Source organism: Mustelus asterias, chromosome 15, assembly GCF_964213995.1.
Source record: "Mustelus asterias chromosome 15, sMusAst1.hap1.1, whole genome shotgun sequence".
NCBI lineage: Eukaryota > Metazoa > Chordata > Chondrichthyes > Carcharhiniformes > Triakidae > Mustelus > Mustelus asterias.
Genome location: NC_135815.1, coordinates 66898134 through 66909248, shown reverse-complemented (window position 1 = coordinate 66909248; position 11115 = coordinate 66898134).

Genomic DNA, 11115 nt, shown 5'->3' with positions numbered 1-11115 from the left:
CAGACAGTCATTTCAAACGTTGTCTTCCAAATTTGATCAAGTACAAACCTGGAAATAAATATTAAAGGTTCGTGACAGTACCCACATTTCAAGATATTAGGTGCAGTCTTGCCACCATCATTCCTCCCAAAGTTGGTTCCACTGACAGCCAGACAGGGAACAGCCAGCAGAAACAAGAAGCTTCCTCACAGGAACAAAAATAGGAAATAAAGAATCAGAAGCACAAACAAGTTAATTTAACCCATTATATCTGCACTTGTACTTTTGTCCATCCAAGCCACCTAACATCTCACTCATCTGCTTACTCTTCATACCCTTTATATCTCCTTCTTTCAAGAATCTATCTTTAAAATAATTTGTGGACACTTTTTCAACAATGACTGTGGCAGAGAATCCCTTAGATTAGAAGATATTCAAAAAGGGAGCAAGACAGAAGGCCGAAAAACTACAGGCCAGTTAGTGTAACATCTGTCATAGGGAAAATGTTAGAAGCTCATTATTAAAGAAGCAAGAGCAGGGCACTTGGATAAGTCCAAGGTGATCAGGCAGAGTCAACATGGTTTTGTGAAAGGGAAATCTTGTTTCACCAACTTATTGGAGTTCTTTGAGGAAGTAACATGATAAAGGGAAACCAGTGGATGTACTGTACTAAGATTTCTTGAAGTTTAGAAGAGTAAGAGATTACTTAGAATCATTGAAGATCCTGAGGGGTCTTGATAGGGTGGACATGGAGAGGATGGAGGTTCTCTTGCAGGAGAATCTAGAATTAGGGGTCACTGTCTGAAAATAAGGAGTTGCCCATTTAAAACAGATGAGGCAATTTTTTTCTCATGAGTCTCTGGAACACCTTCCTGAAAAGGAGGTGGAAGCAATATTTTTAAGGCAGATGCAAATAGATTCTTGGTAAGCAAGGTGGTAAAAGGTTACAGGGGGTAGAATTTTTTGAACCAGTCTCATTGGTTGCTTTGTAACACTGGATGTTAATTGACCATATTTTAATGAGAGCAAAAACCTTTACAGAATTGCCATAATTTCTCTTGAGAGAGTGATTTTTCATTAAATTTTAGTCAGTTGTATATTTTGCTCAAATAACATGCTTTATTACTTTTTGATCATAGTGGATGGCGGAGCAGACTCAAGATGCTATAAGGTCTATACCTGCTTGTATTTATGTTCTTTTGATTTGTTGCACTTTGTTTGACCCATGGGAACCGTGGTGCACCAAAAAAGTTTCTTTGTTGGTTAAAAAGAAAAAGGAGGCTTATGTTCGGATGAGACGTGAGCACTCGGGTAGTGCACTAGAAAGCTTTAGATTGGCTAAGAGGGAGTTGAAGAGCGAGCTTAGAAGGGCTAAAAGGGGACATGAGAAGACTTTGGCGGATAGGGTTAAAGAGAATCCTAAGGCGTTCTATAGGTATGTCAAGAACAGAAGGTTGGTTAGGGCAAGTTTAGGGCCAGTTATAGATGGCAGAGGGAAGTTATGTGTGGAACCGGAGGAGATTGGTGAAGCATTGAACCAATATTTCTCTTCGGTGTTCACGCAAGGGGACATGAATATAGCTGAGGAGGACACTGGGTTGCAGGGGAGTAGAATAGACAGTATTACAGTTGATAAGGAGGATGTGCAGGATATTCTGGAGGGTCTGAAAATAGATAAATCCCCTGGTCCGGATGGGATTTATCCAAGGATTCTCTGGGAGGCAAGAGAAGTGATTGCAGAGCCTCTGGCTCTGATCTTCAGGTCGTCGTTGGCCTCTGGTATAGTACCAGAAGATTGGAGGTTAGCGAATGTTGTCCCATTGTTTAAGAAGGGGAACAGAGACTTCCCCGGGAATTATAGACCGGTGAGTCTCACTTCTGTTGTCGGCAAGATGTTGGAAAAAATTATAAGGGATAGGATTTATAGTTATTTGGAGAGTAATGAATTGATAGGTGATAGTCAGCATGGTTTTGTGGCAGGTAGGTCGTGCCTTACTAACCTTATTGAGTTTTTTGAGAAAGTGACCAAGGAGGTGGATGGGGGCAAGGCAGTGGACGTGGTATATATGGATTTTAGTAAGGCGTTTGATAAGGTTCACCATGGTAGGCTTCTGCAGAAAATGCAGATGTATGGGATTGGGGGTGATCTAGGAAATTGGATCAGGAATTGGCTAGCGGATAGGAAACAGAGGGTGGTGGTTGATAGTAAATATTCATCATGGAGTGCGGTTACAAGTGGTGTACCTCAGGGATCTGTTTTGGGGCCACTGCTGTTTGTAATATTTATTAATGATCTGGATGAGGGTATAGTTGGGTGGATTAGCAAATTTGCTGATGACACCAAAGTCGGTGGTGTGGTAGACAGTGAGGAAGGGTGTCGTAGTTTGCAGGAAGACTTAGACAGGTTGCAAAGTTGGGCCGAGAGGTGGCGGATGGAGTTTAATGCGGAGAAGTGTGAGGTAATTCACTTTGGTAGGAATAACAGATGTGTTGAGTATAGGGCTAACGGGAGGACTTTGAATAGTGTGGAGGAGCAGAGGGATCTAGGTGTATGTGTGCATAGATCCCTGAAAGTTGGGAATCAAGTAGATAAGGTTGTTAAGAAGGCATATGGTGTCTTGGCGTTTATTGGTAGGGGGATTGAATTTAGGAGTCGTAGCGTTATGTTGCAACTGTACACAACTCTGGTGCGGCCGCACTTGGAGTACTGTGTGCAGTTCTGGTCCCCACATTACAGGAAGGATGTGGAGGCTTTGGAGAGGGTGCAGAGGAGGTTTACCAGGATGTTGCCTGGTATGGAGGGGAGATCCTATGAGGAGAGGCTGAGGGATTTGGGATTGTTTTCGCTGGAAAGGCGGCGGCTAAGAGGGGATCTTATTGAAACATATAAGATGATTAGAGGTTTAGATAGGGTGGATAGTGATAGCCTTTTTCCTCTGATGGAGAAATCCAGCACGAGGGGGCATGGCTTTAAATTGAGGGGGGGTAGTTATAGAACCGATGTCAGGGGTAGGTTCTTTACCCAGAGGGTGGTGAGGGATTGGAATGCCCTGCCAGCATCAGTTGTAAATGCGCCTAGTTTGGGGGCGTTTAAGAGATCCGTAGATAGGTTCATGGACGAAAAGAAATTGGTTTAGGTTGGAGGGTCACAGTTTTTTTTTTTTTCTTAACTGGTCGGTGCAACATCGTGGGCCGAAGGGCCTGTTCTGCGCTGTAATGTTCTATGTTCTATGTTCTATGAATGGGATTTTTGAGACAATCAGGTTTCGGAATCGCCACCAAATTTCACCATGGCCTGTGGTGTTTTTATTCTGTGGACAAGTGCCATCGACAGGAGTACTTTCTGCTTCTTCTTTTCAATATTGTTAGCCGGAAAAAAATAATGCATGCACTCTGCGTATTGGGCCCAGTCTTCAATGCTTCCATTGTCGGCTTCCAGTTTACCAAAAGGGGGTATTTTTCTTACTGTTGGATTACTTGTCTCAACAGTAAAGGTTGTCCGGAGAGAAGAAAAAAATTCATTTTACTCCTCATCACCAATGTAATAATCTTACCGAGACCAATGTTGCGTTACCCACACCCTTTATTTATAACGTGCACAAAGTACCGCTCCTGCGACTACAGTGTAGGTCAAGCCCTGGAGTCCTTCGACTGTTAGTCTGAGTGGAGCCAGCTGGTTTTAAAGCCTCTGCTACTCCTTCCCTTTTGGAAGAACCTCCACTCACTTAGTTGGGGAGATCGTACTCTATGAGGCCCACAGAGAGATCTATTGATGGTAGCACAGTGGCAAGCACTGCTGCTTCACAGCGCCAGGGACCTGGGTTTGATTCCCGGCTTAGGTCACTGTCTGTGTGGAGTTTGCACATTCTCCTTGTGTCTGCGTGGGTTTCCTCCGGGTGCTCTGGTTTCCTTCCACAGTCTAAAGATGTGCGGGTTAGGTGGATTGGCCATGCTAAAATTGCCCCTTAGTGTCCTGAGATGCATAGGTTAGAGGGATTAGCAGGTAAATGTTTAGGGATAAGGGGGTAGGGCCTGGGTGGGATTGTGGTCGGTGCAGACTCGATGGGCCAGATGGCCTCTTTCTGCACTGTAGGGTTTCTCTGATTCTATGACATTCTATCCCCTGTGGCCATCATAACAAGGGGGCACCTGATTGAAGTGTATAAAATCATGAAGGTCATAGACAGGGTAGATAGGAAAAAACCTTTCCCCTTACTCGAGAGGTCAATAATTAGGGGGCAAAAAATTTAAGGTAAGGGGCAGGATATTTAGAGGGGATTTGAGGAAATCACCAGACGGTGTTGGGAATCTGGAAGGAACCCTCACAACATTTAAGAAGCATTTAGATGAACACTTAAAATGCCATAGCAAAAAAAGCTATGGACCAAATACTGGAAAATGGTCCAAAGGGCCTCTTTCTGTGCTTAAAGCTCCATGACTCTATGATTATAATTCGTCGAAATTTCATTTACTGACTGAGTCACTGATGGGTCCCTACCAGATTTTGTTTTAGCTCTAAAGCCTAAGTATGAGAACACCAATAGCAACTAGTAAAAACAACTTGCATTTATGCATTGCTTTTAATGTAAAACAATCCAGAGAGATGTCATGGAGGTGGAAACAGGCACCAAGCTCTGGTGTAAAAGGTAGAGGCATTCAGGGAAGGCATGGCCACAAACATAGATTTTTGGCAACCTTTTGAAAGTGGGGATAGAAATAGCAACTTTGAGGGAGTTCCAGAGTGTGGACTGTAAGATCTGCCACCAATGGTTTGTTGAGGAAGTAGTGGAAAAGAGACCAGAATTGTAAGACCCAATGCTGCTGTGTGGAGTTGGATGAATTGGAGAAAGGAATGTGTGAAGCTATAAAGCAATCTATAAATGAGTACAAGGATTTTGAATTAATGCTTTGGTGCAGTCAGTCTGTGGAGCTTGAAAAAGATGTGTAATATATAGGGGAATAGGATATAAGGGCATGGAACTAGTTGGCCAAAGTTACCTGAGGGAACCAAAATAGCACAGCATACCCAGAAGTAATACGCCATGCAACACAACATATATTTGAGTCAATTATCATTCACAGAGTTCCGAGCCTCTGCAAGACCAATTTGCCAAATGACGGAACTCATGGCACTGCAATTACACATGGTCTATTAAAGAGTAGGTCAGGTTGCTCATTCTGTACCTTTTTCATTTATTATCCATTTTGTTTTATTCATTCATAGGACATGGGATTATTTTCCTTCCAACACCAATATTAACCATGTGAATACCAAAAACAAATCTCATTAAACCAGATTTATGTTTCCAACAGATGAGTGTATAGCTAAATGAGAAAGACCATTCTTAAAGCTCATATTCCGTTGAATACATAAAATGTGAGATCAAAAAAGGAACAGCGGTAAAAGAAACATGATATTCCCTAGTTCAATCATTCTAATTCAGGTTTTATTATGTTCCCTCCCAGCACATATGAATCAGGAAATGGAAAGTAATTTGTATTTTAGAAAACATGTCCTTGGAGCGAGATGAGGTCAGACAGACCGATCTCTGTTTCTAGGATCTTCATTTCCAAGCTAGACAAAAGCCAAGGCAAAATAAACAGGAATATAATCAAATTAATGGCTCATGTAATTTGGTAAAACATTTAGAATGATCAACGCACAACAGGAATACACTGTGTTGTCTACAGAATGAAAATTCATGTCTAATATTTTCAAGTAAGTTAAAACTTATTTTCACAGATTACTACAGTGCAGAAGAGGCCCTTCGGCTCATCAAGTCTGCATCAATGTGTGAAATGCCCTGACCTGCCCACTTGCCAGCACTTGGCCCATCGCTTTGAATGTTATGGCGTGCCAAATACTCATCCAGGTACTTTTTAAAGGATGTGAGGCATCCCGCCTCCACCACTCTCCCAGGCAGTGTGTTCTAGACCGTCACCACCCTTTGATTAAAAAAGCTTTTCCTCAAATCCCCCCTAAACCTCCCACCCCTCATTTTTAACTTGGGTCCCCTTGTAACTGACCCTTCAACTCAGGGGAACAGCTGCTCCCTATACACCCTGTCCATGTCCCTCATAATCTTGAACATCTCAAACAGATTGCCCCTCAGTCTTTTCTGCTCCAATAAAAACAACCCAAGCCTGTCCAACCTCTCTTCATAACTTCAATGTTCCATCCCAGGCAGCATCCTGGTGAATTTCCTCTGCACCCCCTCCAGTGCATTTACATCCTTCCTATAATGTGGCAATCAGAACTGCATACAGTACTCCAGCTGTGGCCTCACCAAAGTTCTATACAACTCCATCATGACCTCTCTGCTTTTGTAATCTATACCCCAGTTAATAAAGGCGAGTGTGCCATATGCTTTTTTCACCACCATATTTACCTGCCCTTCCGCCTTCAGAGATCTATGGACAAACACGCCAATGTCCCTTTGTTCTTCAGAACTTCCCAGTACTAGACCTTTGATAGTATACTTCCTTGTCAAATTACTCCTTCCAAACTGCATCACCTCACACTTTTCAGGGTTAAATTCCATCTGCAACTTATCCGCCCATTTGACCATCTCGTCTGTATCTTCTTGTAACCCAAGACAGTCAACCTCACTGTTAACCACCTGGCCAATCTTTGTGTCATCGGCAAACTTACTGATCCTACCCCCCACATAGTCATCTATGTCATTTATATGAATGACGAACAATAGGGGGCCCTGCACGGATCCCTGTGGTACGCCACTGGGTCACTGGCCTCCAATCACGAAAGCAGTCGTCTGTCTCACCACCCTCTGTCTCCTACTGCTAAGCCAATTATGAATCCACCTTGTCAGATCACCCTGTATCCCATGTGCATTATAGAACATAGATAGAACATAGAACAGTACAGCACAGAACAGGCCCTTCGGCCCACGATGTTGTGCCGAGCTTTATCTGAGACCAAGATCAAGCTATCCCACTCCCTATCATCCTGGTGTGCTCCATGTGCCTATCCAATAACCGCTTAAATGTTCCTAAAGTGTCTGACTCCACTATCACTGCAGGCAGTCCATTCCACACCCCAACCACTCTCTGCGTAAAGAACCTACCTCTGATATCCTTCCTGTATCTCCCACCACGAACCCTATAGTTATGCCCCCTTGTAATAGCTCCATCCACCCATTATCCTTCTTAATAAGTCTCCCATGTGAGACTTTGTCAAAGGCTTTGCTGAAATCCATGTAAACTACATCAACCGCACTACCCTCATCCACACACTTGGTTACATGCTCAAAAAATTCAATCAAATTTGTTAAGCATGACCCCCCTCTGACAAAACCATACTGACTATCCCTGATCAAACATTGTCTCTCCAAATGGAGATAGATTCTCTTCTTCAGAATCTTCTCCAATAGTTTCCCAACCACAGACGTGAGACTCACTGGTCTGTAGTTCCCTGACTTGTCTCTACAACCTTTCTTAAACAGTGGGACCACATTAGCTGTTCTCCAGTCCATGGCACCTCCTCAGTGATGTGGAGATGCCGGCATTGGACTGGGGTAAACACAGTAAGAGTTTTAACAACACCAGATTAAAGTCCAACAGGTTTATTTGGTAGCAAATGCCATTAGCTTTCGGAGCACTGCTCCTTCGTCAGATGGAGCGGATATCTGCTCTCAAACAGGGCACAGAGACACAAAATCAAGTTACAGAATACTGATTAGAATGCGAATCTCAACAGCCAACAAGGTCTTAAAGGTACAGACAATGTGAGTGGAGGGAGCATTAAGCACAGGTTAAAGAGATGTGTGTTGTCTCCAGACAGGACAGCCAGTGAGATTCTGCAAGTCCAGGAGGCAAGCTGTGGGGGTTACTGATAGTGTGACATGAACCCAAGATCCCGGCTTAGGCTGTCCTCATGTGTGTGGAACTTGGCTATCAGTTTCTGCTCAGCGACTCTGCGCTGTTGTGTGTCGTGAAGGTCGCCTTGGAGAACGCCTGGAGATCAGAGGCTGAATGCCCGTGACAATCTTTGTGGGTTTATGTCACACTATCAGTAACCCCCACAGCTTGCCTTCTGGACTTGCAGAATCTCACTGGCTGTCCTGTCTGGAGACAATACACATCTCTTTAACCGGTGCTTAATGCTCCCTCCACTCACATTGTCTGTATCTTTAAGACCTGGTTGGCTGTAGAGATTCGCATTCTAATCAGTATTCTGTAACTTGATTTTGTGTCTCTGTATGCCCTGTTTGAGAGCAGATATCCACTCCATCTGACGAAGGAGCAGCGCTCCGAAAGCTAATGGCATTTGCTACCAAATAAACCTGCTGGACTTTAACCTGGTGTTGATAAAACTCTTACAGTGTGACCTCCCCAGTGGCCAGGGAGGAATTAAAAATTTGGGTCAGAGCCCCTGCAATTTCCTCCCTCGCCTCCCACAACAGCCTGTGACACAATTCATCCGTACCTGGAGATTTGTCCACTTTTAAGCCCGCCAATACCTTGTCACTCCCCATAATAATTTTCTCTAGAGCCTCACAGTCTCTCTCCCCGAGTTCCATAACTACCTCCTGTCACATGAGCAGTCTGGAAATGGAGGGATACAAACAAATGGTCTAGTTGGACCAATGAGCGGCACAGGCTTGGAGGGCCAAAGGACCTGTTTCCTGTGCTGTACTGTTCTTTGTTCCTCATTCTCATTGGTGAAGACAGATGTGAAATATTCACTTAACACCCTACCAATGTCCTCTGCCTTCACCCACAGATTTCCCCTTTGGTCACTAATTGGCCCAAATAAGTTAAAATTTCTTATTAAAATTTGGGTCCAATGAGGTTACGGTATAAATATTTATCATACATTGGGAGTAGAGGGATCTGATATTGTGTGGAAAATCCAAAAGTATGTCCACCTGTCACATACAGAAGGAGGCAAGACCAGATGCTGATGTGTAGAATTGCAGGAGGATAGAGCAAAGCTATTAAGCAATCTGTAAATGAGGTAAGGATTTTGAGTTTAATACATTGGGTGCAGACAGCCTGAGGAGTTTGGCAAAGATATGGATTATACAGATTCAACACATCAGGTCTATACTCTCTATAAAGCAATCCAATCCGTCTTATCCACTTGCCCTATCCCTGTAGCCCACATATTTATTTCCCTTAAGTTCTTGTCCAATTTCATATTGAAATCATTCATCTTCCCTTCCACAAACCATGTAAGTAGCAAGTTCCAGGTTCATAGAATCCCTACAGTGCAGAAGGAGGCCATTCGGCCCAATGAGTCTGCACCGACTACAATCCCACCCAGGTCCTATTCCTGTAACCCCACATATTTACCCTGCTAATCCCCTGACACTAGGGTCAATGTAGCATGGCCAATCAACCTAACCTGCACATCTTTGGAGTGTGGGAGGAAACCTGGAGGAAACCCACGCAGACACGGGGAGAATGTGCAAACTCCACACAGACAGTGACCCGAGGCCAGAATTGAACCCGGGTCCCTGGGACTGTGAGCTAACCACTGTGCCACCGTGCCGCCTTCACTTCCAAAAGCAAATATGGTAAATGGGGGTTTTTGCCCAGGGGTAAGTTGTAGGTTCACTGCTTTTTGGATATTTATAAATTACTTGGATAATTGATTACAGAGTAAAATTTTAAAATGTGCTAATGATCCCTAACTTGGAGGAATGGCAAACAATGAGGATGATACAAATCAACTGTAACTAGATATAGATCGAGGAGAATGGCCATACAAGAGGCCAAAGAAGTGGCAAATTTTACTCTGTATTCAATTATCCAAGTAATTTATGAATATCCAAAAAGCAGTGAACCTACGACTTACCCCTGGGCAAAAACCCACCATTTAACATACTCGCTTTTGGATGCAAAGGCGGGTTGGGCAGAATGTCTGCCTTGGTGCATTGGCACTGTGTTTAAATAAATAAATAATTGAAACAAAAAGCATCCCTCCAGCTCTCACTACTCCCACGCACTTTCTATGACTCATCCATGCCAACCCAAGCCTTCCCACTTATTCCCTACGGTTCCCCATATCCCCCAAGCCTACCCTCTATCCACCACCCTTTAGCCTAACCCGTTACAGGCCAAATCGCAGAGTACCTCTGGATATTTCCTTGACAGCTGGACAGTTCTTTGCCAGCTTGACAGTTCCAATGGGTTTTTGTATAAAACATGAATAATCATGTTTACTTTTAACAATCTCAAAGTGTGCCTTACCTCTCAAAAATGGTGCTTTAGCTCTTTTGATATGTCCTGGGACACTTTTGCAAGAGGTATCTTACCTCTCCAGAGGGGTACCCCAGCTATCCAAACAGATCTACCCAGTTCAGACCTCCTGTTACCTGTTCTAATCTGCACACTCCAGGTTTCACACTTCGATCTTCCAAAATCCCACATCAATGGAGGCAGCTGGTGATCTAAATGGTCAGCTGCCTCAACGAGTCATGCATGCGCGAACCACAGTCCAATTCTATTCTCACCTGACCTAATATAAAAGTGCTGGGTTCGGAGACGGGACCCAGAATTTTTGGCCATTTCCAGGATTTCCACCAGGACAGATAAATCTCTGTTGTGGAAAAAATCTGGACCCGAGTCATATAAAAGCAAAATACTGCAGATGCTAGAAATCTGAAATAAAAACAGAAAATGCTGAATAAACTCAGCAGGTCTGGCTGTATCTGTGGAGAGAGAAACAGAGTTAGTTACACGTCGACATGGTCCTTCTGCAGAACACTTTTCAAAATCATGCTATTTATAGTATATTGTTTTCTCATCTTAGTGCTTCCAAAGTGCACCACTTCACACTTCTCCACATTGAACTCCACTTCTGCCTGTTTTAATATCATTTCTATCTCATTCTGAAAGCTATAACCATCCTCACCACAACTGACGACATAGTTAAGATGAAAGAGCAGAAAGAGGTCAATCATCCCATCGAATCTGCTCTGCCATTCAATGAGATCATGACTGATCTGATATAATCCTCAACTCCACTTCTCTGTAAAGATTTCCACAGATTCACTACCCTCTGAGAGAAGAAATTTCTCCTTGCTGTTGTCTTAAATGAGCAACCTCTTACTTTGAGATTATGCCCTCTGGTCCGAGAGTCTCCCACAAGGGAAAACAACCTCTCGGTAT